The sequence below is a fragment of the Mirounga angustirostris genome, unplaced genomic scaffold (assembly GCF_029215605.1).
Source record: "Mirounga angustirostris isolate CCGP_5_RB_7025 unplaced genomic scaffold, mMirAng1.0.hap1 SCAF_5, whole genome shotgun sequence".
NCBI classification, from domain to species: domain Eukaryota; kingdom Metazoa; phylum Chordata; class Mammalia; order Carnivora; family Phocidae; genus Mirounga; species Mirounga angustirostris.
In genome coordinates, this window is record NW_026991713.1 from 128,800,584 (window position 1) to 128,824,455 (window position 23,872).

General features: G+C 40.2%; 1 protein-coding gene across 2 annotated transcripts in view; it reads left to right on the forward strand.

Annotated features, from left to right (window-relative positions):
- Positions 1-11,836: 11,836 nt before the first annotated feature.
- The window catches only part of USP6NL (USP6 N-terminal like), a 186,998-nt gene continuing 174,962 nt past the window's right edge, over positions 11,837-23,872 (forward strand). The window contains exon 1 of one of the 2 annotated variants that reach the window (XM_045874435.3): positions 11,837-11,975. The gene's annotated coding sequence lies outside the window, so the exon portion shown is untranslated. Of the gene's footprint in view, positions 11,976-17,848; positions 17,998-23,872 lie in introns of those variants that run through there. The other variant, XM_054507368.2, reaches the window with a different exon arrangement.

Consider the following 23,872-nt stretch of genomic DNA (forward strand, 5'->3'; position numbering starts at 1 on the left):
TTATATTATACTATCTGGGAAGGGCAACTCAGTAAGCACAATGACTTTATCTTATTAAAACATCAGTGGAAGTTCTGTGAGGGCAGGATCCATACATGTCTTGTTCAGCCTTGATACTATAGTGTGTCCTATAGTGCTTGGCATACCCAGGGGCTTAGTAAGTATTGGTTGGATTGATAAATTCCCCTTTTTTCATTGCTTTTTTCTTTTTTTTTTTTTTTAAGATCTTATTTATTTGAGAGAGAGAGAGAGCAGGAGGAGGGAGAGGGAGAAGCAGACTCTCCGCCAAGCAGGGAGCCTGACTCCGGGCTGGATCCTGGGACTCTGGGACCATGATCTGAGCTAAAGGCAGATGCTTAACCAACTGAACCATCCAGGTGCCCCCATTGCTTTTTTTAAAACAGACTTTATATAGGGCAGGTTTAAGTCCACAGCAAATGTGAGTGGACAGTACAGAGATTTCCCATATACTCCTGTCCCCACAAACGCACAGCCTCCTTCATTATCAACATCCCCACCAGAACCTCACTGGGTTCACAACTGATGAACCTATGCTGGGACATCATCATCATCAACCAAGGTCTGTAGTTTACATTAGTGTTCACTTTTGGTGTTATACCTTCCATGGGTTTGAACAAATGTATAATGACACATATCCACACTATAGTACAAATCCTTAAAAACCCTAAAAATCCTGCATGCTCTACCTACTTATCCCTCCCACTCCCCAACCACTGGTAACTAGTGATCCTGTCCTGTCTCTATAGTTTTGCCTTTTCCAGAATGTCATAGAGCTGGAATCATACAGTATGTAGTTTTTCATTGTTTGTTTTTGAAGAAGTTTTCCTTTAAGTATAAACTTGCCTTCTTATTGTCAGCTTTAAGTTAGGCTCTTTTGCTTCTCAGACCAACGCAAAGCTACATTTTCTGGATTGGGAAAGAGAACTGTTTTCATCTCAAATGCATCCTATGTAACCCCAGGTAACATAGGGAAGAAAGGGGTGACTCGGAACAAAAGTTAGGGAGTTGGGCAGGTAAGGGGCTGTATAGCTGTTCTTCTCCAGTCCTGCCCCTTAAAGTACACAGTAGAGGTTTGCTAAAAGAAAGGGATTGGGGTGGGAAGGGGGCAGGGATAAGAAAGAAGGAACTTCCAAGTACATTATGGGTAATGTAACATAATTATCTAGTCTCTGCTTTGATTTTAACTTGACAATATTTAGGTCTACAGTTGAGGTAAAGCAAAAGTCATCCATTTTGAAGATGAGCATGTTGAGCTTGAGGTAAGTAAAATCTTTAGGCAAAGCTCATGTCCCTTCATCCAAGTAGGGCTAAAGAATGACCTCTCTGTAGTGAAAGTATCTACTGGACTTGGAGGACTTAGAAGAGGGATGGATTAGCTTGATAAGGCACATGGAGATTTCAGTCAGGATTGTTAACTATGGTTTGAATGCTTTTGTTTTCCATTGACTGTGAGTGAGCAGTTCTGACCCAGAATGTAATGCTTTCCAAAGGCAGATGAGACATTAGAATCTGATGCCATGATGATATAGATGATAGGTTCTCCATAGGCCTATAGCCTTCACAGGGGCAATGACATTACTATTTTTCACCATCGAACGGCCAGCTATTGCCAGAATAGTGCCGAACACACATTAGATCATCAATATTCAATTCGATATTTGCCAATTGAATGAATGAATTTCTACCAGTGAATATAGCTTATCAAATAGCAAGACCTAGCATTAAAATGAATTTTTCTAAAATTCTTTCATCTTCATACAGTTTTAATTAGAGAAATACTTTTTTTTTTCTTTCTGAGAATAAGGTCATTTTGTTTTCTTTTTGCTATTTGTTGAATTAAGTCTAAACTGCTTAGTCAGGTATTTGAAGTCCTCCATTATGATATGCTCTCAAGTTAGCCTACTAGGATTACTAACTTTCACTTGACGCCAGTGGTCGAGCTAAAATGGACGATTATTCCCTATTTTTAAAAATGAGCCTTCACACTGTTCTGCTATTTGATTTCCTCTGACCAGGTCAAATCCCTTCTCTTCTGTTAAGACTACTCTGAGATTACCTGTGGTGAACATTGTGATGCTCCCCCCATCCATTCCTGTTTTTTTTTTGTCACTTGCCCAATTTCCATTTGAGAACCATATCTTCCCCATATGGGAAGAAGTCCAACTCCATTACTGGTGCAAAACAGCAGTGAAAGCAATTAACATAATCATACACCCTGGCCATAAATCAACACTTACGGATACTCAGTGATGGGTATGGGATTCAGGTCATACCATAGCCAGAGGCAGAGATGAGTGTTAGTTGGGGGTTGCTCACTTTCTCTGATTGAGATGAGGATGCATATAGTTCTGGAAATTGTTGGCAGCCATCTTGGTTGGATGGAGCTGACTTGAGGGGAGGTAGAGAAAGAAGCTGATCCTTGACAATACCATCGAATCCCACCAAGCCCATCTTCTAGCTGGCTTTCAGTGAAATGAGCCAGTGACTCATCTGTGTTATTATATATATAAGTCAGTTTGAGGTTTTTTTTTTTTTAATTTGAACATACTGCTCCTCTTTTCATAAACTGGCAATCCAGTCTTTCTTCTTAGCACTTCTATAACCTTTCTGTTAATATATAAGAATAATATACTATACTAATAAATAGTATATGTACTAATATACATATGTATGTGTATTGTCTACAGATATACATACAATCTAGTATAGTGATTTCTTCATAGTCATGGCTAAACAAACCCATTTATCAAAGAAACATGAGTCTTTCAAGGGTGAGTAAATTTCAATGGTTATAGAGTTAATCTAGGTCAGTGGATTTACCTTATTTTTGTGAAAATTTTATAGTATGGTTTAAAAATCATACATAAATATAAAAGCTAAAACATAAAACTCTTAGGAGAAAACATAAGGGTAAATACCCATGACCTTGGATTTGGTAATTGATTCATAGATATGACAGTAAAAGCAAAACAAGAGAAAAATGGGTAAATTGGACTTCATCAAAATAGAAATCCTCTGCCCACCAGAGAACATTACCAATAAAGTAAAAAAGGAAACCTACAGAATGGGAGAAAGTATTTGCAAATCTCCTATCCGAGAAGGATCAAAATACACAAAGAACTTTTACAACTCCGCAATAAGAAGACAACCCAATTTTTAAAATGGGCATAGGATTGAAAAGACATTTCTCCAAAGAAGATACACAAATGGGCCAATAAACACGTTAAAAGATGCTCAGCATCATTAGTAATTAGTGGAATGTAAATCAAAACCACAAGACATCACTTCACACTCACAAGGATGGCTATAATCACAAAGGCAGAAAATAAATAGTGTTGGCAAGGATATTGAGATATTGCAACCTTGTCACTGCTGGTGGGAATGTAAAATGGGTCAGCCCGCTATGGAAACCAGTTTGGTAATTCCTCAGAAGGTTAAACATAGAATCACCGTAGGATCCCACATTTTCAGTCTTAAGTGTACATCCAAAGTAACTGTGTAATAGGTACTGAACCAGATACATGTACACACATGTTCATAGCAGCATTATTCACTATAGCCCAAAGTTGGAGACAACCCAAAGGTTCATCAGTGGATGAATCAGTGAGCAAATGTGGTATATCCATTCAATGCAATATTATTCAGCCATAATAAGGAATGAAGGACTGGTACATGCTACAATGTGTATATGTTATGCTAAGTGAAAGAAGATGGACACAAAGATCACATATTATATCATTCCATTTACATGTAACATCCAGGGTAAATCCATAGAGACAGAAAGCAGGTTAGTAGTTGCCAGAGCCTGGGGAGAGAGAAAAGGGAGAGTAACTGGTTACTAGGTGTATAGTTTCTTTTTGGGGTGATGGATATGTTTTGGAATAACATACAGGTGGTGGTTGTACAACATTGTAAATGTATTAAACACTACTGAATTGTTCACTTTGTTTTTTTAAAAATATTTTTTATTTATTAATTTGACAGAGAGAGAGAGCACAAGCAGGGGGAGCAGCAGAGGGAGAGGGAGAAGCAGGCCTCTCTCCGAGCAGGGAGCCCAATACAGGGCTCGATCCCAGAACTCTGGGATCATGACCCAAGCCGAAGGCAGATGCCCAACTGACTGAGCCACCCAGGGGCCCCTGAATTGTTCACTTTGAAATGGTTTATGTGATGGGAATTTTACCTCTACATTAATCTTCTATGAATGAGTTAGTAGGAGCAAAACATGCAGACATGTATTTAATACCTGTTACCAAGTACTTTTCAGAATTGAATTAATCAATACTCCAATTCTGAGCTCAACATTCAAAATTGATAGGGCAGAAATCAGTGTTACCTGAAGAGTGAGTGGGATGTATTGGAAGGTAAGATGGGCAAGCAAGGCTTTAAATAACTTTGCCTCATACAGTGAGAAACTTAATTTCTTTTCAAGGATTTTAGTTAGTGTTTAGTCCTGTGAATGTATCCCTGAGAGAGTCTCAGTTTGGTGTTAGGATGTTTGCTGTTCGTACATCTAACACTCCAACGCATGCTAATCCCCATTTTCGACAAAGAGAGACCAGGCTTCAGGCTCAGTTCCCTCTGTGAGCAATGCTATCTAAGTGGTCTTAATATCATTCTTGTTTTCTGTACGTTTATTTTTACTTTTATCTTCCATTTATGTTATGTGACACCTGTTTTCCACTTTAGTGATTTGCATTATACTTTAGATAGTGATGCAAAATTTCCTATTTAAATTAAGGAGGAATGTGAGTCAACTTAAAGAGAAACAATACATAAATAATAATATAAATGGTATGAGGACTTGGGGAAAAACGTAGGACTCAGATGAGCACTGGCATAAAGAAACACTTTAGATTTGGAATATGAGAACCTGAGTGTCTCACTATGCAGCCAACTCTGGACACATCCCTAAGCCCCTCTGAGCTCTCAGTTCCTGCCTACCTCACAGAACTGTTATGGCCGATACTTTACAACTTTACAAATGTTAATCATTATTATTAAATTATTTGTGTTGGGTAACATCTGTATTGCAAGGGCTGCATTTCCCAGAGTCCCTTGCCAGCATGGTTCTGGTAAGGTGTCCTGGGATTTGAAAGGAGTAAGGAGCGTCCCTTTCTTCCTCTGGCGGCAGGGGCTGACATAGGTCTTTGGCAGATGTACGTTTTTCGGTGAAGCAAGACACAAAGAGTGCCCCTGACAGGTACCAGCTTCTAAGCTGCAAGGGAACTGTGACATCGGCCGTGATTTCATGTCATTTCCTGTGATTTCTGATTGTGGGTGCAGCGGCTGCCTGACATTGATCGGGTCCACACCTGTGGTGGACTAACCTAGGACTCAGTGCTGGTCCCCTTCCCCCATTCGCTCCTTCCAAAGATTGTGTGCATCTGATTCCCTGTGTTAAATATCTTCCTGCTGGTGATACCTTGACTAGTTTCCTGAACCCTAATGGAGATATGATTAGTTTTATTGAATTTTTTAGAAAGCTTCTGTTTAATAATAATCCAATAAGAGTTAACATTTGTTGAGTGCTTACTAACTACTAGGCATTGGGGTAAGCCCTGTATGTGCATAATCTCATTTAGTTCTTTTAAGACCGCTATGAGGTAATTTCTATTACTATCTTCATTTTGCAGAGGGGGAAACAGGCAGAGGGTTACTCCCTGACCTAGGTCTCCGAGCTGACAAACAGTGGAGGAAGGATTTGAATCAAGTGTTCAAGGACTCCACACTATATTTTCTCACTCCTGCACAAAAAAATGTTACTTCAGGTCTCCAGTAAAGTCTACTTCATGTCTGAAACCAGAACTGTTTTGGAATTCAGAAGTTTTGATTTTCAGAAGGGTGACATAGCACATATACTTACTACATGTTACTTGCGGGCAGTGTAAGTGGGATCTTGGCCAGGACCTTGTAACCAAACACCCTGATAGTTCTGTAATGGGATGACGGTTCATATGAAATCAAATAAAGGCCATAAATAGCCGAAGGAAAGTCCGGTTGCTACCAAATGAGTTTAGGTGCCACACTTAGGGGGAAAAACACTTTTGGTTTTCAGAGCTTTTTAGATTTCAAAATTGCTGATTAGGAATTATGGACCTGCAATCTTCATGAAGTTAGCAAATAGAATAGAGAAGTTGAGTAGATAAAAAAAAATTTTTTTTCCATCTATTGTCTCATTTTAATTGAATCTTTAGTACTGGCTATTTGTGACCACTTCTTTCCTTTTTTAGCCAAAGCATGTGGGCAGGAACTTATTTCATGTCTGTCTAAGTCACATTTAATTGTAAGTACCTTTACTTTGCAGACACCAGAAGGTTAAGGTCGTTATGATGTTTCACATTGTCCAGAGTCAAAGGAAAGAGCCAGACAAAATCAGCAGAAACATGCTCTGGAGTACCTGAGGATCTCTTATATAGTTCACCTTGTTCTTCTATAACTTGACCTTCTTATTTATTGTTTTAGCTTCAATATAGCTAACTATAGCTTTAGCACTTTATTTTTAATCAACTTATTCCAGTTATCAATATGTGGGTAGCAAACCACCCTACACTCAATGGCTTAAAACAGCAATTACTTTTTTTTTTTTTTAGTATTCCAACTACATGGTTTTAGTTGAACAACTTGCTTTACAATCTTATAAAATGTTATCTGCTGATCATGTACATTAGCATCCCCAAGACTCCTCCTTAAAGCAGGTTCCCTGGCCCCATGGAGACCTGTGGACCCTGAACCGTGAATTTTAAAACTAAACATTTTTATTTTGCAGTAATTATATATTTATAGCAAGGTTGCAGAGATAGTACAGAGCATTCTCCTATACTTCTCAGCCAGTATCCACTAACATTAGCATCTTACAATGGAATGGTACATTTATTAGAAATAGTGAACCAGCTCTGTCAATTGCAAGCGAACAAGCAGAAGGCGGTTTGAAACAGCAATTACTTTTTGCTCCCATTGTTCATGGGTTGACTAGGCTCACCTGAGATGGCCTTATTTGGGGTTTCTCATGGGGTCACAGATACTCAAGGCATCTGAAGGCTCAACTGTGCTGGATGCCCAGGGTGGCTCACCCACATGCCTAGCAGTTGATGCTGGCATTGGATGGGGGCTCGACAAAGGTTGTCACCTATAAACATGAAAGCTGAGTTCAGGGAGGGAGGCCACTAAGGGTATTTCAGAGACTTGGGCAAAAGCTGTAGGACCTCTTACCATTCTGGTCTTAGAAAATGTATAGCATTTAAAAAAAAAAAAAGAAAAAATATAGCATTACTTCTGCCCTATTCTTCTTCTTTTTTTTTTTTAGATATTATTTATTTATTTGAGAGAGAGAGCACAAGTTGGGTGAAGGGCAGAGGGAGAAGCAGCCTCCCTGCTGAGCTGGGAGCCCGATGCAGGACTCGATCCCAGGACTCTGGGATCATGACCTGAGCTGAAGGTAGACACTTAACCGACTGAGCCACCCAGGCGTCCACATCTGCCCTATTCGTTTGGTCAAAAGTGAATCACAGAGCCAGCCGAGATTCAAGAGGAGGACGGTATGCAAAGATGTGAACATTGGAGGCGTGGGTCACTGGGGACCATCTTTGAAAATTAGCTGCCATACACTTTATATAGATTTAGGTACACAAGGGTTTAAAAGTTAATTAAAAAATCATACACACAGAGGCAAAAGTTTTGTCACCCTAAAACAGGGACAAAAATGCCTTGAAGTTGTACTTCATGTTTATTTCAATATCATATAGTACTTTTTAATACAACTCTGTTTGAGGAGATTTAAAAAATAAAGGGCATGGCACCTAGGAGGTGGTCAAATGGAGACTTCAAGTATGGCAACTTTAAGTCGAGCGGGGAGAAGCAATTCTCTAAAGCTAGAAAAACATATAATGAGACACTTTCCAAATGATATAGCATCACTGTAGATTTCTGGCAAACCATGATAACCATTTTTTGGGAGCAGGGTGGCTGGTGAGCATAAGGGCAGAGGAGATAATGAGAGTCAGCCTTTGTAGTTGAAAAACAGTCATTCTTACTTATTTTTTGTTTTTTTTTTTTTTGAGTCATAGACCCTTTCGAGCTTATGATGGAAGTTAGGAAATTTTTGCCGAGAGAAAATGGATATTTTATACCTTTGTTCCTCCCTCCCTCCTCCTTCTCTTCCTTCATCCCTTCTACAATTATTTATAGAGAGTTGTTTCTGTACCAGACACTGATCTGGACCAAGGGATAAAATAGGGAAGAAGACAGATTAAGTTCCCCAATCTCATGTCATGCACATTCTTAAGCTAGAAAAAAAGCCCCGGGGGCATACTTGGGTGATGCAGATAGTTAAGCATCTGACTCTTACTTTTGGTTCAGGTCATGGGATCGAGCCCTGCATTGGGCTCTGTGCTCAGCATAGAGTCAGCTTGAGATTCTCTCCCACTCTGCCCCTCCTGCTCATGCTGCCTCCCTCTCTCACAAATAAATAAAATCTTAAAAAAAACCCCAACAAACCCAAGTACACCAATAAATAAACAAGACAACTCCAGATAGTTGTAAGTAATGAACTATGAACACAACATCTTGCATACAATTTTATGAGGCTCACATTTCTTCCACAAATTTTTTCCTCACTGCATCAGTAACTTCTCTTTTGAACCAAAAGATAACATTTTCATATGAGCAGTGTTGATGTGGCTGTTGGTTATCCATTGCTTTTTTACTTATACCGGGTGCACAGACATGGACTGGTCTTTTTCCCAATAGTGAAGAACAATTATATGCAGTGTCATTGGAGGTGACTTTCCTAACTAATGGGAAGAGCATCGGTTCCTTATGAAATTTCAGAAAGGACTGCTGCTAGTGAGGGTGAAAATGTGCAGAGCAGAATTTTCCACAGCTTTATTACCCCCTTCTTCACCCTCCTCTCCCCCAACCCAGGGAGCTATCTGCTTACCCCTATTAAAAAAAATTGGAATGGATCAGATAGCCATGGATTCACATTTCGAATTCTCAATTTACAGGAGACTCAAAGGACCTACACTTTCATCCACATTCTGATGATGACAGTGAAGGATGGATGATTTGGAGGATTTTCTTCTCTATGTTCTTATGTTCTCACCTCAAATTGTACTTCTGGCTTTAGTAATTATAGCATCCTATGGGGGGGGGGTTTAAACATGCACTCTTACCTTTGTCAACATTTTAAGTATTTCCATTATCATAACTCATAGTTTTTGCAAAAATGAAATGCAAATATCCCTCTATCTTATTCCATTATAGTACCTGAGATGTAGTTCTAAACCTTTGGTATTTGTGAAATATTTTAATTGGCAACACAAACTTACTCTGTAGGTCTTTTGACTTTTTGGTGCTTTATTGTTATCAAGCTTTTACCCTTTGTATTTTAATATCTGGCATTTCACATTGGAATGAATATAAAAATGGGATGAATCTAATATAAATATAATTACTTAGGGGTCAGCAAAATATGGCCTTGTGGGTCATACCCATTTATTTCCATAAGTAAGTTTTTAGTGGAATAAAGGCACACTCATCCTGTTATATATTGTCTACAGCTGTCTTCATGTTTACTCTATTTCCCCTTTAAGAGAAAGTTTGCCCATCCTTGATTTAGGGGAAAAATGATTCTATCTTTATATCCTTGATAATCACTGACATAAATTCTATGTTTATCGTATGCCACAGATAAGTGAATTTGCATGCCTACCCCAGTGTGAAGCCCTACACTGGGGATATAAAAACAAAAATCTGTGTTTGCCATTTAACAATACCTCCAAGATGCTTAAACATACAAAAATCATGGCAAGCCCCTGAAGTTATACCTACAAATACTGGTTTTATATTGAAGTGACAGAACTCACTGGTGACACTTTGATTTGGGGGAAAAGGTGGGGATTTCTGAACTTTAACTGTATTAGAGTCAGACTGCTATTATTGAAGCATAAAATTGAATCAGTGGTGCTCATAATTAGGTCCAAAATAAAGTTTTAAAAAATTACCCATATAAGTTATGGAAAAAACATATCTGAAATTTCCACTTTATTTTGCCAAATAAGCCTGTGGCCAGGGTTGTTCGTTCCAAAATCCCATTAACTCATTGAGTAGTGACTTGGGGTTCCTGTTTAATGATGTCTGCAGTGATGTCCCTTGAGTAACATTTTCTCGTGTGTCTCTGTGGTTCCCAAGGTCTCCTTAAATGATAAGCACTCAGCCAGACATGGCCATTTAATTCAATAAACATTAATTGAGGACCTACAATGTGCAAAGCAAACTGCTGGTCTAGGGGGACTACAAAGCTGGATGAGTGGGGGCTCCTGCCTTTCAGAAATTCAGGTATCTCAATCTGGGTAATCGCTAATCAGAGCACTCCAGAACTTTTGGAGAAGTGTTTGGGTATTGAAAAAGTTTCCCATGTCCTGCCAACTCTTGATCTGTTTTTACCCCAATTCATATATCCAGTTTTGGATCAGCCTTATTAAACGCTAGTCTTCACAAATCTGGTTTAAATGAATAGCCAAAGGGAAGTATTAATTTAAAGAGTATATGTGCGAGTAAGACCAACACTTGTGAGCTACAAGGAGCCTTGGCGACCATCGAAGACCCAGTCTTACGCAGTTGGTGAAGTTTGCATCCTTCAACAGAGGCTGTGATCCCACTTCCTCTGTCCATCCTCTGTTTCCATATTGCACCCAGCACCCAGTTTTTTGGTGTCCATTTTCACCAGCTGGAAAAAAGATAATGACAACAGTGCAGAGTTGCCAGCGTTAGTAACTCTAGTTCCTGGAATCAAGGACAGGAAGCCTTTGTTATTTGCACACCCTAACTTTTCTAGCTTCTATTGAATAAATCACTTAACTGTCAGCTAATTACAGTGTCGGAAAGTTTACATCATTCATCTTTTTATGGCACCTCTTAATGGGAGACTCTGGAGATTAAAACTCTTGACAATTTCCATGATATAAAAAAGGAAAGCTGACCTAGAGAAAGATGGGACAAAAGATGAACATTTGGGAAATTTTATGCAGCGATGGGATCTGAAACAGTAGCCTATTTAAAGTCGTGCTGATTTGAACACTTAAAGTTCCTGAAAAATGACAGAAATGTGATTTCTATAAGAAGCAATACCATTTTATTGAAGGAATGATCATTTTGCACCTACTAACTACCCGGTACTCGCTTGTTCCAGGTGATAACCTTATGAGGAAAGTACTATTATTATGTCACTTTACAGACGAAGAAACCAAGGCGCAGAGAAAATCAGAGTGTCCCAGTTCTGCCGGCTAGTAAGATGAGCCAGAAATGGAAAACGCGGCAATCTGGCTGCAGAGATCATGCTCTCTCGCCCACTACTCCATTGACCTCACCCCTGCTCGCACCCATCCCTTGACCTTTTCAACTGGACAGCTTAAGTGGGTCGTTTCCGCGCGCTGCCTCGAAGCCCCGCTTCAGGTTCAGGGTCTGCAGTGCGGAGCGGGTCCTTCTTCCCTCGGCCGCCGAGGGTCAGAGGCGCCGCTTCTCCCCGCAGGATCTCGGGGAGCTGCGCCCTCGTCCCGCAGCCCTGGAAGCGCGCCCCCGTGGACAGCGGGAACGCGGGAGCGGCGCGCACGTGCCGCCGGGAAGAGGCCGCCCGGCCGCGCCAAGATGGCGGCGGCCGCGGCCGCAGCGGCGACGGTTGGCGGCGGCCCGTGAGGCGGGCGGGGCCGGCGGCGCGGAGGCGGGGTCCCGGGCGAGCCGCCCTGGGAGGCGGGGGCCGTTTCCATAGCGGCGGCAGGAGGTGTCGCGCCGGGGAACTTCCTGGTTCCCGGGCTCGGCTTCGCCGGGATCCTCTTGGAAGGAAACAATGGGGCGGAGGGCACTGCGGTAGCCGCCGCCGCGCCGGGACCTGTTCGGCTGCCCCGACTCCCCGCTCTGCCCCCTCCCACAGCCTCCGCCGACGGGACCGGCCGGAGGTAACTTCATTTCCTCGTCTCCCACCGCAGGGGGCCGGCCGGCCGGCGGCGGCGGTCTCCGGGGTTTCCTCCGGGCAGGGGCTGGGGTTGGCCCCGGGGAGCCGGACGCCGCCATTCCCGGCCCCGGGGAGGTGGACGGAGCTGCGGCTCCCTGCCTCAGCCGTCGAGGGTCAGGCTCCGGAAACGTGTGCGGGGCCGCCCTGGTGCCGCCTGGAACCTCGATCGTGGGGCTCTGCGGGAGTGATTGGCAGGCTGGCGGGCGCCGTGTGGGGGGCGCTGGGGCGCAGGGGGCGTGCGGGCAGGGTCTGTGGCGGACGGTGCGCAGGGGGACCTGATGGCCGGTGAAGGGGGCCGGTGGAAAGGGCCAGGGTCTACCAGACCCGGGGAAGGGGGAGCCCCGCTGCCTCCCCCTCCCCCGCGGAGCCAGCTCGGGTCCCCGGGAGACGTGTCTCCTTTGCAAGTTTCAGTTGCGTCCTGCGGAGTCCAAGTGGGCAGGACTGAGGCAGACTTCGTTCTTTTAAATTATTGCCTTCGTGCCGCGGAACTTTGTTTCGACTAGGCTAGAGGAGGATGGGGTGAAAGAGGGATCTGGAGAGCCTGGAAATCTGTGCGCCTTTGCAAAGTTTGCAGAGTAGTTTAGAGCTAACAGCCGTGTGATGGTGCAGCATATCTAATGCGTGAGAATGGTTGCTCGCAGGTATTTTAATGCCAGGAAATGCGAGGAGTCTCTGAATCCACATTTCTATAAATTGAAAGACATTTCTGTAAATTGGGGATTAAGCTCTTTCCGCCTCCCCCCCCCCCGCCCCTTTCCCCGCATTTTAATCCACAGTTGATTTTTAGTCAGTAGACTAACAGCAGTGAAATGAGTCCCTTAGGGGACTGGGAAGGATGTTTGAATTGGGGCAATACCCAGTCATGGGAAATAATGTGACACAAATGGGGGGAAAAAGTGGGTACACGATCTAAAATATTTTGCTTGCTGGAAGAAAGCGATTTTAATCCTATATTAATCCATTTATAAATGGAATTAAGTCTGTAGCTCAGAAAAGTTGAACAGAACTTTAGAGATCATCGTGGCCAATCCCCTCATATGTTGAATCCCTGGGAAGTTCTATTAGAGGGAAGTCAGGGTACTTTTTTCTTTTGTGAAGTCACTTTAGTAAGAATTAAGCTAGCCAGCATCAAATGAACAGTGGTTTATTTGCTTTTCTCACTCTGTCAGACCCTAAAATTAAAAATATTTCTGAGTTTGCCATTTTTGATAATAAAGTTTGTAAACATAGTTATGTTTTTACTTAAAATGAATATTGACCCTATATTGTATTCTACATAGAAAATTGAAATACGTCAACATATAAAAGAAAAAAAATATGCTAATAAAATTATAAATTAACTTTTTAAAAGAAAACAGGTATCCCGAGTTAACAGAAATTCCTTTGCTGATTATATAAAGAATTAGTGAGTACTCACAAAGGCATTTGAAGAAGCATCTTTTGCCAAACGTTAAGAATTTGGGCCCTGAATCTTGGTGTTTGTGCCTACTTACTGTTTTGAGCTAGCCTGTCAGACTCCCTGGTGTACTTTTTTCTGAAAAGGATAGCCCATTACCAATTATAAGTGTTTTGACATGAAATACCTCCTAGTGAGGACAACTGCCACTGGTTAAACAATCCAGTGAGTAGAAGTGTCAGCTTTGCCGCCATCTGTTAATTGACTGGTCATCCTTAGCATTTTTGGGGAACCAAGACAACTTCCTGGCAGGGCGCATTCAATCTGGGCCTCCAGTGCCAAGCAGAGGGTTGTACTGGTTAGTCTTGGCCACTATGTGCACATCTGTCTAGAGTTCCTGTTATGTTTTGTAGCCTGTGAAGGTGGTTGAAAAAGAGACCAGTAAATTAAAGTTAGTGGCAAATTGAAAACAAAATTACTTTGGTTAAAATGTGCTAGGCATGTTAAGGCGGTCTGAAGCTGGCGGAACACTTTGCCACAACATTAAAAGTTTGGGAATTGCTACTTCACTTAGAGAGAAAGAGGCAGGTGATTACGTTTTCTGGTTTATGTTTGCAATTTCACTGTAACCATTCTTGTTTTGTTTTAGTGCAATGGTATTGTTATCAACACTATTCTGACCATTTATTACCGGAAAGTTATAGATTGTCCCTTCAGGGTGATTTTTGAAAGGCATATTGCATTTAGATGCAATTCACTTGTATTTAGAGTCTCTTTTTTTCTTCATTAAAAAGTATCTCACTTTTTACAGTGTAAGTCAATAAAAAAGTAATATTAACTAGAAAGAAAACTGTCTTCTGCCACATTTCATTATAGTACATGGGGGTCAGAGCATGGGAATGAGAGTTGCAAACACTTGGATTCTCAACTAGTCTGTGCCATTTCCATGTAAATAACTTGATTTTTCATGTAAGTAACTTACTTTTTAAAGGCTTGTTTCTTTTGGGGCAGAATCATAAATGCAGATTTGTTCATTCAGCAAGTATTTCTTGAGTGCCTTCTGTGTACCTCATGACCTCACATGAGGTACCTTGTTTTCCACCACAGGGGCATCAGTCCTTTGAAGTAAAGTACAGGGAGCTATAAAACCTCTGACTAGGGAACCTAACCTGACTCAGGGGTGCCGGGGCAAGCTTTCCTGAGGAAGTGACTTGTAAGAGCTGAAGGATGGAGGAGATAGTAGATGAAAAGGGGAGGGCAGTGGGTGAGACACTCTGAGGATAAGGGAAGAGCATGTACACGGTGCCTGAAGAGTCTGTCATGGAGGTTAGATAAGGATGCTTGTGCATGAGTTAGTTCCTCACACGGCTTGGCAGCAACCACGGTTCGTTGTGTAGAGAAGGCTCTTGGCACCATACTCCAGTCATCTGAATGAAGGGCTCAGTCTTGTTCCACAGCCATTATGGAAAGGGAGTCAGTCTAGTTGACTCTCGCCACAGTAGACTGGAAATGACTCTCTGTACAATTTGGTGTCTAGTTTTTTTTTTTTTTTTTTTTTTTTTTAACTCTGGCACCGTTCACTTGTGAGTTTCTGTATCTGAAAGACAGGAATTAAATGTTAAATAAGATTCTTTGATATCTTTACAGAGATACTATATGATATGAATATAGCATTTTGATTTAATTTTGCTAGCATTGTTTCTTTGGAAGCGCTTAGGCTACCTCACTTAAAATATCTACTTCTCACAAAATGGTAGTAGCAATCCACCCTAAAAAAAAAAAAAAATATATATATATATATATATTATATAAAAGTGGCAGGTAGTTTCATTTGCTTATAGGAAGATCAGGAGTGACTGGAGTTTCATATCTTGTTTGCTTATGTGGTTTTGGCACTAAATAGATACTTAGTTATTCTCTGAAAGAGGTACATGTTGCACCTGTGTCTTGCTGACATTTGTGTGTGTAGAAAAAGTTGTAATTGTATCCTGGAATTTTCCTTTCACTAAATTAACAAGTGAATTAAAAAATACTAGAGTAATGTTTTTCATGAAATAAGTGAAAGAATATTGTTTTTAAGTTTCTTAATATGTTAAATTCAATAATTTTATATAGATCAGTAGTGGCAAATTAATATTTTATTATGGAATTAATGCAGTATTTATAAGCTAGTTGGCTCTCTGGACTTTTGCTCCTGTTTCTTTTTATTTGGTTTGGACATTTTAATGCTTGTTAGCATATCTGTAGTAAGATAAGAAAAGAGAAGGTGAAATAAGATTTTGAGAAGTCAGTCACAATGGGAAAAAATTGAATAGATGTGGTTAAAATTTTATAAAAGTTAGGTATATGTGCATTGGTTAGATCTGTGTATTTTGCTTATGACTTATAAAAATGAATTGGCATACAATAACTATTGACATTAATGTTTAAAAATTAAAAAAAATCTATTTGTCTTACCTGTTTTTCATGTTTCTTTTTTCTCATTTTAGCTTTGTTTTGGATTGTCCTATTAGAGGTTGGTGGGCGGGTTGAGAGGAGAGTGCATGGGGCACAAGTGCGGGGGGGTGGGGGGGAGGGGCGGAGGGAGAGGGACAGAGAGAATCCCAAGCAGGCTCCACAGTCAGTGTGGAACCAGATGTGGGGTTTGATCTCACGACTCTGAAATCGTGACCAGAGCCGAAATCAAGAGTCAGATGCTTAACTGACTGAGCTACCCAGGTGCCCCTGGATTGTCTTTTTAAAAATGATTATTTCATTTACCTCTTTTTTATTAGCTTGGGATTATGTATTCCTTTGCTGTTCCTTAAGTGTTTGCCTAAGAAATTCTAATATGTTTTCTCAGCTTATCAGAGTGTAGTATTAATTGAGACTTCCACTCTTTTTTCCAGAGAGTGAAACATTTTAAAACATTTAAAAATATTTAAGTTAATTTTCTTTCTTCTTTTTTTAACCTATTTCGTTGTTACTATGTTTTAAAATGCATATATGTTTTAAACCCCAAAGATGTATTTCTGTTGTTTTACACTGTTATAATTCAGTTAGACTTCATTTTCTTTTCCTTCGTTCCTTCTTGTGTTACTGACCGTCCAACTGAAATAGTTTTCCTTCTGCCTGAAGAATACTCTTTAGTATTTTCTTTAAAATAGATATTGTATTGACAAATTTTCAAACTTTTTGTTTGAGAATGTTTTTATTCCACCTGCATTCTTGAAAGATGCATTTTGCTAGGTATAGAATTCTAGACTAGGGATACATACATACATATTAGTCCTTTGGAAAAGAGATTATTCTCTAATATTTGGCTTTGTTTCTATTGACAAGTCAATTATAGTTTATCACTTTTTTATTGGTAATTTGTTTCTCAGGCTATTTTTGAGATTTTCTTTTGTCTTTGGGTTTCAAATAATCCTCCCCTTTTTTGCTTGGGGTATATACCTTTTGATGCTGCGTCTGGATGTCTTTCATCAGTTTTGGATAGTTCTCAGCTATCATCTCTTCAAATATTGCTTTTTCCCCATTTTCTTGCTTGCTCTTTCTGAGACTTCAGTTCCATGGTGATCAGAGCTCACCAACTCCTGTATGTATTTCACTTGTCTTCTGTATTTTCCACTTTTTTGTTTTTTTTCTGTTCTGGATATTTTCTTGTGGTCTGTCTTCCAGTTTACTAAGTTAGGCTTTACCTCTGTCTAATCTGCTCTAAATGTTATTCTCCGGGTTCTTAATTTTGGTTAATTGTATTTTGCACTCTAGAATTTCAGTTTGGTTCCTTTGAAAATCTGCTGTGCCGCTTTCATAATTTCTAATTCCCTATCAAAATTTTCAAGCTTTGTGCATATCTCTTTGAACAGAGTAAGCTATCCCAAAGGTTTTTTTCTGTGATCTTTTATTTCTCGAGGGGTCTTATATCCCTGTGTGCCTGCTTATCTTTGATTGTGTACTGTTTATTCTATTTGAAAAAAATATTTCTAGAAGTAATTATAGATTAGGTAAAGGCTTTTCTAGTTGCTTTTGCCAGGCACTTGGGATTACCTTTATTCAAACTGAGGTTTTTTTGTTTGTTTGTTTGTTTTGAGTCTATGCAAGGACTGGTTTAGTGTACTTCTGTGTTATCTCTTCTGGGATTCAGCTTTTTGGGGTCTTATTCTAAAGCAGGGGATGGCTCCCTTGGTGGATCTTGTGCTTTGACATTTTGTCTTCCTTCCAGTTTTTTGATTAGGCAAGCATTTCCAGGAGGTAAGAAACCCCAGCATGCCCTGCTCCTCTCTGTTCTCTTGGACTCTGCCTGGTAATTCCTTATTACCTTGTCAGTTCTTTGATTACCATCCTACCCCACCTTTTTTTTTTTATTTTAAAGATTTTCTTTCTTCCTTTTTTTCTTTCTTTCTTTGACAGACAGAGAGCTTGCACAAGGAGGCAGAGCGGCAGGCAGAGGGAGAGGGAGAAGCAGGCTCCCTGCTGAGCAGAGAGTCCAACGTGGGGCTCCATCCCAGGGCCCTGGATCATGACCTGAGCTGAAGGCAGTCACTTAATTGACTGAGCCACCCAGGTGCCCCCCCCTTTTTGAGTTAAGGTATAATATACATATAATAATGTGTACTAATCTTAAATATATGCCATGAAGAATTTTTATAAATGTAATGAAGTGTATAATCATATCCAGTTGTTCAGTACATAGAACATTTTTGCCACCCCAGAAGGCCCTGTCGCACTCCTTCACCATCCATACCACCTTCCTTCCCTGCCTCAGGTAACAATTACTCAGTTTTCTATTACCATAGACTAGTTTTGCGTTTTTTGGTTTTCTTGTCAAAATAGTATCACACAGTATGTTCTGTCTTGTGTCTGATCTGGCTTTTTCATTCATCATTGTATAGTATCAATGAAATTCAGCTATGTTGTTGCACGTAGCAGTAGTGTTTCTCTTTTATTGCCCTGTAGTTGTTCTAGTTACTGTGGCACCTAAAAAATTGCCTCAAAACTCAGTGATGTAAACAGGGACAACATTTATTTTCTGCACAACACTGTAATTTGGGCAGTGCTTGTCTTAGCTTCATTTGGTTTCAAGTAGGGCTGCTTGAAGGCTGGGCCTAATAGTATTTGAAGGTTTGCTCACATGTCTGGTTGATGACAGAAAGTGTGCTCACAGCTCAGTGGCAGTGTTCCAAGGGCTAGAGTCCTGCACCCACGTGCAGTGGGGAGAGGGGTGGAGAGCCCTTGAGCCAGACAGATGCTAGATTGCCTCTGATGACTTGGCTTTGAAGCTTAATGCAGTTTTACTTCCACTGCAGTCTAGTCTTTGAAGCAGTTATGAGCCTGCCTAGGTTTTTTAAAAAAGATTTTATTTATTTGATGGGGGTGGGGGGGGGGAGAGAGAGTTAGCACATGGTGGGGGAGGGGCAGAGGGAGAAGCAGACTCCCTGCTGAGTGGGGATCCCGATGTGGGGCTCCATCCCTGGACTCCGGGATTATGACCTGAGCCAGAGGCAGATGCTTAAACTGATTGAGCCACCCAGGCGCCCCTAAATAAATAAAATCTTAAAAAATATCATTTCAACTTATTTTTTTAAAAAATAAGACCTGAAAAAAGCTGAATCAGTACTAGTATACGTAAGATACTTAGTTTACCAAAGCATTTTTTCGTGCATAATCCCTTGACCATCTTGAGTGGTGGGTGGGTTGGAAATTTTAGCTCTCATTTTACAGTTGAAGAAACTGAGTCTCAGAGCAATGAAGTGACTTGATCTGAAGTCCTGAGCTGGTTAATGGCAGAGCTGTACCTCTTGCATCTAGGACTTCTTACATGTTGAGTGATTTTCTTGCAAGGCTCACATTTACTGAATTCCAGATTTTATTGACTACATGAATTTTCCTCTCTTCAACTTTATGTATTTACATTTTATGGCTCATAAATTTGCTCATTTTCATTCAGCACAGGGTCTTTGCATGAGCTGAAGCTCTTCACACCCATTTCCCTTACAGTACTTTTGTCCTGGATGTGTTTGGTTAGCGGCAAGATGGCTGGGACCAGGTTTGTCTTGATTTTTTATCTTAAGCCCCTTGAGAAGTTTTTGCATATTGTCTACCTAAGTATTTATTGAATAGATGGATGGATTCTTGTGTTTAGAATCTAACTAGAGATAGTCTGGAATTTTTAGCTGACTTTTTAAATGATGCCAGGCCTCTGAAAATCAGATATATTGTATCCTTCATTTTAGCTTTTATCTGTAGAGCTCAGGCATTATGTGCAGTTCTGATAGTATGTATCAACTGCATTAGGCAACTACAACATGTGAACAAATTACAAGCAGCTTTTGAAAGGTTCTGCCTCTGTAACTGTAAGTAAGGAAGTTCCGGAAAGGACATTTGTTTTCTTTCTTTCTTTTTTTTTTTTTAAAGATTTTATTTATTTATTTGACAGAGAGATGCAGCAGGAGAGGGAACACAAGCAGGGGGAGGGGGTGAGGGAGAAGCAGGCTTCCCCTGAGCATGGAGCTCAATGGAGGGCTCCATCCCAGGACCCTGGGATCATGACCTGAGCTGAAGGCAGACGCTTAACGACTGAGCCACCCAGGCACTCCAGGACGTTTGTTTTTCTAAATACCTAGAAGTTGACCTGTTTACCAGTGTATAGCTACTAGAATTTGATAAGTCCTTGTGGAAACCTAACTCAAATTCTACCTGCAGAAGGGGAAATTAGACCTCATTCTTATCTGATGCTTCATTAACATACACGTGTAAACAAACCGAGGAAATCAAATGATTTCACATTTCGCCCATCTTATTCTCTGATCTTATTAGCAGGAAGTACGTTGTTGATTTAGTGAATAGGATAAACAAACCTCTTTTCTCTCTAGCAATGATGGAAGATTGCTTTACTTCTCTTGAGCTGGGAAAATATTTAAAGCTGTTCAAATTTAGCATTGTGTTTCAGGGAGTATAAATTGCAGAAAGAGCATTTTTTTATAGAATGACCAAGAATTGGGAAAGTACAGTGGGGACACTTTCTACATCAGTGAATGATGAGTTTAATATTAACTGAAGTTATTTCTTTATCCGAATGAGAAGGCATTACCTGGGAATGTGCCTTGACATATATATTTGAACTAATGAACTATGAATCTGAATTAAGAAAAAAGGTAGTAGAATTACAATGATGTAAGTTTCACAGGGATAGGACCTTTGTTTTGTTCTTGGCTGTGTCTCCAGAGCCTAGAACATTGCCTGGCTCATAATAGCTGCTCAGTAAATATTTATTGAATGAATAGTAAATTTCTATATTATTTATCTGTTTTAAATTTAAAAACCTAACATTAATCATTTAAGTGTTTGTTTATAACCCTTTGGGAAATAAATTTAAATTGGTTGAGGCATCATTTCTGATAATTCTTGCTGACTGTGAGAAAGTTGCATAAAGTACATTGCTGAGCACTCATTGACTCCGACATTAAATTTTCTTGAGACATTTAAAAATGGATACATGAGAGTCCATTACATGTAAATTGCCAACAGTTCATTTAGTCCATCCCTTACTATTGGACATTTAAGTTGTTCATAATTTTTTTTTCCTGTTACAAATAATGCTTCAATGAAGGAAATTTTCTTAAGCTCTTTCTTGGGATGGCAGTTCAACAACACATAGCAGTGTTGCAAAACAGGATCTAGGAATTTCTACTAGAAAATGAACTTGGGGGGGCGCCTGGGTGGCTCAGTTGGTTAAGCAACTGCCTTCGGCTCAGGTCATGATCCTGGAGTCCCTGGATCGAGTCCCACATCGGGCTCCCTGCTCGGCAGGGAGTCTGCTTCTCCCTCTGACCCTCCCCCCTCTCATGTGCTCTCTGTCTCTCTCATTCTCTCTCTCTCAAATAAATAAATAAAATCTTTAAAAAAAAAAAATGAACTTGGATTGTACAAGTCTGAGGATGAGATCAGAAGCTTTCGTGATCAGACAGCAGAGTTCAGCCAGCACAAATGATAACAATTCTTTGCTGCTTTTACGCGTGGATAATGTATAATCATCAGTCTTTGCACATGAAAGCTCTCTTGCAATTTGTAGTGGAGCTGCCTCTCACTTGGTATTGTCTTTTACTTTTAAAGAATGAATGAGTCACTACAACTCTTTCTGCCTCTTAATCATAGTTTAAAGATTACAAATGCATTTAACTCCTTTATATAGGTGAGAACACATGTTATGTTACGTTTCTTAAAAAATATTTATTTATTTATTTGAGAGAGAGAATGAGCAGGGCAGGGGCAGAGGGAGAAGCAGGCTCCCCACTGAGCAGGGAGCCCGACATCGGGGCTCAATCCCAGGACCCTGGGACACTTAACCGACTGAGCCACCCAGCAGCCCCATGTGGTGTTCCTTTTATTTATAATCATTTCACTTATGAATTTTATTGGGAGATTTTTTGCTTTTTCATATTAAAATATCAAAATATTATATTCATACAAAAAGCTATGTGTAATGTGTGTTACATAATGGTGTCCATACTATCCGCTCCTTCAACTTAAGTGATAGAACATTATCAATACCCTCTTGGATCACATTTTCCTGCTTCTCTTCCTCTATCCTACTACTTGTCCTGAGGAAACCAGCAGCCTCAACATTAGGGTCTAGCATTCTCTTGCTTTTCTGCATAGTTACAGTATATGTGTGTATGTCCCTAAACAACTTATTGTTAATTTTACGTATTTTGGAAATTTATGTAAATGGTATCAGTATGTGTGTGTGTGTATGTTCACAAATTTAGTGAGTAAAGTTTTCTAGTAAAACTAAAACTCACAAATTTAATTTGCATTTAAAGTTAATATCCTTATTCTCTGTATTAGTCATCGTTTGCAATAATAATGCTGTGTAACAAACCACTGCAACATTTCAATGGTGTAAAATGACACACATTTGTTTCTAGCTCATAGGTTTGGCAGTCTCTGCTGGGTTTGGCTGGGTTTGTTTATAGGCTGTGGGTTGGGTTCAGTTGTGTGCTAGGTTTCTACTCATTCTAGGACCAGTCGCTATCGGGGGTGCATTGTAGGAGAGCAAGAGAACTCAGACAAGCGCAATGCTCTTAGAACCTCCTCTTAGAACAGTGTCAGTCCAACATGTAATATGGCCAGGGCCCCAAATCCATGAGGTGGGGAGTATACGCCACCCCTAGGGAAGCCACAGCAAGAGCATGGGTGAAGGAAGACATATGAACAGAGGATAGTGTCTGCCATATCTTCCTCCTGAATAACAGCATAAAAACTTGGAATATTTCCATTCTTATTACCTCCTTTCTAGATTACATGCTGTTGTTCAGGACTTTAGGTCCCTTTTTTTTTTTTTTTCTTGGTAACTCCTAATGTAGAAATCATACCTCTAAGATTTGTTTGCATTTAGTCATGTTTACAGGTTTTTCTCTCCCATCTTTCTTATATTTCAGACCTTCTCTTTGGCATCATTTTCCTACTTTGTGACTGTAACTTTGGACGCATGCTTTTTTTTTTTTTTATTATCATGTAATGTTAATTACCATACATTACATCATTAGTTTTTGATGTAGTGTTCCATGATTCATTGTTTGTGTATAACACCCAGTGCTCCATGCAGAAGTGCCCTCTTTAATACCCATCACCAGACTAACCCATCCCCCCAGCCCCCTCCCCTCTAGAACCCTCAGTTTGTTTCTCAGAGTCCATTGGCTCTCATGGTTCGTCTCCCCCTCCGATTTCCCACCTTTCATTCTTCCCCTCCTGCTATCTTCTTCTTCTTCTTCTTCTTCTTCTTTTTTTTTTTAACATATAATGTATTATTTGTTTCAGGGGTACAGGTCTGTGATTCAGCAGTCTTACACAATTCACAGTGCTCACCATAGCACATACCCTCCCCAATGTCTATCACCTAGCCACCCCATCCCTCCTACCCCCCATCTGTTTACTATATCTTCCCTCAGTTTGGGTCTGAAATTTTCATTATTTTGTCATTTTTCTTGAAAAGATAGTTTAGCTGAGTTGAGGATATAATTATAGTTAAGAGTTTCTTCCTCTTAGAACTTTGAAGATATTCTAGTGTCTTCTGGCTCCTCTTGTTGCAGTTGATAAATCAGGTGTAAGTCTAATTGTTGCTTTGTAAGCAATCTGCCTTTTGTTTCTGGTTGCTTTTAAGAACTCTTTGTCATTGATGTTTCACAGTTTCACTATGGTATCTCTAGGTGTCAATTTCTCTTTCATTTATACTTTCTGGAATTTGCTGAACTTGAGTCTGTGCATTAGTATCTTTCATCAGTTCAGATAATCTTTTTGCAGATTCTCTCTCCCTCATTCTTAATGTTCTCTTTCTAAAACTCCAGTTAGATACACATACTAGATATTTTAATTGATTTTTCATGTCCCTTAATCTTGCTTTGTATTTTTTCTTTCTTTGTTGCATTCTGGATAATTTAAATCTGTCTTCTGGTTCATGGGCA